General features: G+C 45.6%; 1 non-coding gene across 1 annotated transcript; it reads right to left on the bottom strand.

The window, feature by feature from the left end:
• Nucleotides 1-922: 922 nt before the first annotated feature.
• On the bottom strand, nt 923-993 carry TRNAG-GCC (transfer RNA glycine (anticodon GCC)). Its single transcript has one exon. It is a non-coding gene; the product is annotated as a tRNA-Gly (tRNA).
• Between the last annotated feature and the right edge of the window lie 2,774 nt (nt 994-3,767).

Genomic DNA, 3,767 nt, shown 5'->3' with positions numbered 1-3,767 from the left:
TTTTTAGCTCACATGATTATCCTATTAAATCACCGAAAAAAGTCAGTACAGCTTTCGCCAACGGCAATATTGGACAATAAAAAAATATATGCTTTATTTCCTATAAAAGCACCTAAACAAGTTCCGCACAATTTTCAAACAATAGAAACCAAAAAGCCCTATTAATAGCTCTATGTTCTATCGGAAATGCTACATAAAAGATAAAAGTAAACGTATTGCTAACCTTGGTTTACAAATATTAATTAATTCCAATTATGAACAAATATATTCCCTGTTTATTATAAGCATTACTTCATCGCTGAAATTAGCATTTTTATTCTGGGTTCTAAATATGTATGCAATCTTTGAGGCATAACTATAAATCAACATTACAAACATATTTCGAGAACTGTGTTCGCGAACTTTCCCCTTTATTTTTTACAGTAAAGCTCTGCCTCAACTGGTAGTCCTTCGCAATTAATCTGTTAGATCATGCCTGCCATAGCTTGCATGCACTGCTTTAGTTTTGTTACATAGCTTTCATTATTGCCCACTAACCAATACGGCTCATGTCACATCCTTCAATAATGGCGTTATTTAGGTAAAAGGGTGATATGTAGGTATTTGAATGAATGAGAATAAAAATATATTGACTTAAACACAATGTTGCACAAGCATTAGCAGTAAACTAAATTACAAAAACTTTATTAACTTGTGCCGAAACGAAAGAATCAACCTTGCTGTAACGTTCCGATGTTACCTGGACGTTAAGGAGCCCCAGGTGATCGAAATAAATGGGCAGTTCTCTAACACGCCTTCCTCACAGCCCACGTGCCGCATCGGGACATTAAACGGCTTGCGTGCCGTCGCTGCTGCGTTGTGCTTGGTAAGCATGTTGTTGAAAGCTGCGCCTGACGTTTTTAAAAAGAAAAACAATAAAGCGTGCGTCGGCCGGGAATCGAACCCGGGCCACCCGCGTGGCAGGCGAGTATTCTACCACTGAACCACCGACGCCGACGGTGCCATCTTCAAGGCCGATTCTGCACGTGGCGAGTGCATTTGCGCAATGCCGTCCCTATCTGGGTCACACGGGCGACGAACGCCTTCAGCAGAGACGCGTCTCTTCGTCGAGGGGCAACTGTCGTAGCAACGCGGACCTTCCGGCCAATGCGCCACTAGCGTAGCTTGCTATATCGCTATATTGCAGATTATTGTGCTATGCAGTGCGCTTAATGGGCCAAGAGCGAAAGTTTTGCTGGAATTCTCAGCGGTCACACAACAATAGTACCGTTGGACTGACACGCCCATATATGAGCCGATGTTCGATCGCCGTACCTGCTGGGTATATGTTTTTCGCTAAACGTCGGCGATTCATTGTTGCACAGCTTCATCATAAGCATGACTTCTCCTTTACCTCTCCAATTAACCCTTTTCTTTGCCGTCTGTGATGGCCACCCTATCCCCGCGAACTTCTTAATCTCATGCGCCTACCTAAATTTCGCCGCCCCCTGCTACGCTTGCATTCGCTTGGAATCCAGTCCGTTACTCTTAAGGACCATCGGTTATCTTGCCTTAGCACTACATGACATGCCCAAGCCCATTTCATTTTTTTTTTATTTCGACTAGGATGTCATTAACGCCTGTTTGATCTCTCACCCGTTCTGCTCTTATCCCGTCTCTTAACGTTACACCTATCATTTTTATTTCCCTAGCTCAATGCGCTGTCCGCAACTTAAGTTTAATCTGTTTCGTTATCCTCCGCGTTTTGCCCTATACACGATTTTAGTTTCGATACCTGGGCGCCGCCATGTTTGTTTTACTCGAGCGCCGCCTACCGCCGACGCTATCATGGGCTGATAATCTGCAGCCCGTGGGCTGCAGACGAAACAGCGTGTGGTTTCTAGCAGTGTCATCCGCACGTTTCATTCCTGCCAAGCCGAGAAATGGTGCGTGGGGTTCACTTCGTGCAAATCCTTGTGTGTGCTGTGCCATTAGCACCTGCAACAACCAGCGGGAGCTAGCGATCATGCTTCGACGGAGCGAACGATCAGCATCGGTGTGTGCCATGCTCGCAGTTCACGCGTGGAGTTTTTGTCGCCAGTTGGCTGTGCGGAAAACGTTGCACAGTGTTGCATGTTAGAAAAACGAAAGCGAAATGTGCTAAAACTCAAGATCGCATAGATCAATCGATTATCTTGTTTTTCGTCGACCACAGTTTCTAATTAACGCTTGCGCTGCCTGCTTGGACATGGCGAGTGTGACAATTTAGACGCAGAGCTTACAACAGACCACTCTGCTCCCAAACTGAACATTCGGGAGACAACAGCGAGCTCTGTGACCGAAACGAATCCACGTCAGATCATTGCAGTGTTTGTTTGCGGCGACACGTGCGATAAAATTGAAATTTTGTCGCTCCCTCCTGCCGCTTGCGAAGGGTTGTTCATACTACGAGTGTTACAAGCCGGTTCACTGAAAGCAACATGCATTCTTGCCTGCTCTGCTTCCGCCAGTACTCGATGACCACAAATACCAGAAAATATGTAATTACACGGACTGAAAGGTTGGTACGCTAATTGAATGCTATTGCCGCTTATTGACAGGCCGAATAGCCGCACCTGTGTTGAGAATTTCAATCTCAGTGGGTAGTGGCACTGCTCAAGTCGTTGCGTTTGTCTTATCTCTGTCACGGTCATGCATAGTGTATTTTCTTACCGTGCATTCGATGTGATTACCCGCGCATGCCATATGTTCTTTCTTCTTACGTTGCCGTGGCTGTATTATTGAATGCTCACTTTGCAGTTGGGTAAAGGTTCGTGTCTCCGCTATCGTTTATGCCATTGTGCAAATGAAGTTAGTCTTTTTTGTACTAACAGCATGTTTTTTTTTTTCAGGTGGCGATGCCCACACGATCCCGATATTTCGTGAACATGCGGGGTGGTGGAACAAAGTGGTGGTCACATTTGCGAAGGCCTTACGTCGTGTACTGCTGAATTAAAACAGCTTTGCCAAGACCATCCAAAAGCTTGATCTCTTAAAATTATGTACAGGGTACAGTTCGGCAAACCAGGAGCTGTGCTTCGTTCCGCGCCCGATATTAAGCATGGGCAATTTGTTTGCTTCTATCCGCATTTCATTCACAAAATGCGCTGATGCGTAAGCTACTTGCTGGCGCTAGTATTCTCTGTTCGCCACCTATGTCCACTACCAATGCAACTCAGGGCCGAAGGGGAAGCGGTGAAGAAACAGACACCACAAACACGCTGAGGCATTCCCATAACATGGTGCGCGTATATACTTGCGGCTTTTTTTTTCTTCCGTCGACTATTGCCGCATCCGGAAATAAAACATTGATGTCTAGATGACGTTGGCTTTCCGTACAATACTGCAGCTTTTGTTGCATAGACGCAAACACGAGCTTGACCGGTGGATAACAATCCGAACGTTGCTCCGCACGCCGGATTATCAGTCCAGGGGAGGATGGCTACAGTGAAGTGCCGCGCAGAGCACATGTTTGAGAGTATTTCTCCCTCTCCTACCCGCTCCTCGTAAAATGGGGTGAGTACTGGTGATATAGAGCTGTTATATATTTTTCTCTTGAGGGATATCGATAAACTGGCATTCATGATCTGAGAGAACCTGCCAAATGCGCTCCACCGATTTTTACTTTTCAAGCATTTCGCTTTCGTGATTCGGATCTCTGGTCAATACCTGACCTAAATAGACGTATTCTTTTCCAACTTCCAGCACCTCGCTGCCAATTGTGAACTGCGGTTCTTTGCTAGACTGTT

Source organism: Amblyomma americanum, chromosome 4 (genome assembly GCF_052857255.1).
Source record: "Amblyomma americanum isolate KBUSLIRL-KWMA chromosome 4, ASM5285725v1, whole genome shotgun sequence".
Taxonomy (NCBI): Eukaryota; Metazoa; Arthropoda; class Arachnida; order Ixodida; family Ixodidae; genus Amblyomma; species Amblyomma americanum.
Note: the sequence above shows the minus strand (reverse complement) of the source record. Positions and strands in the feature narration are given on the sequence as shown.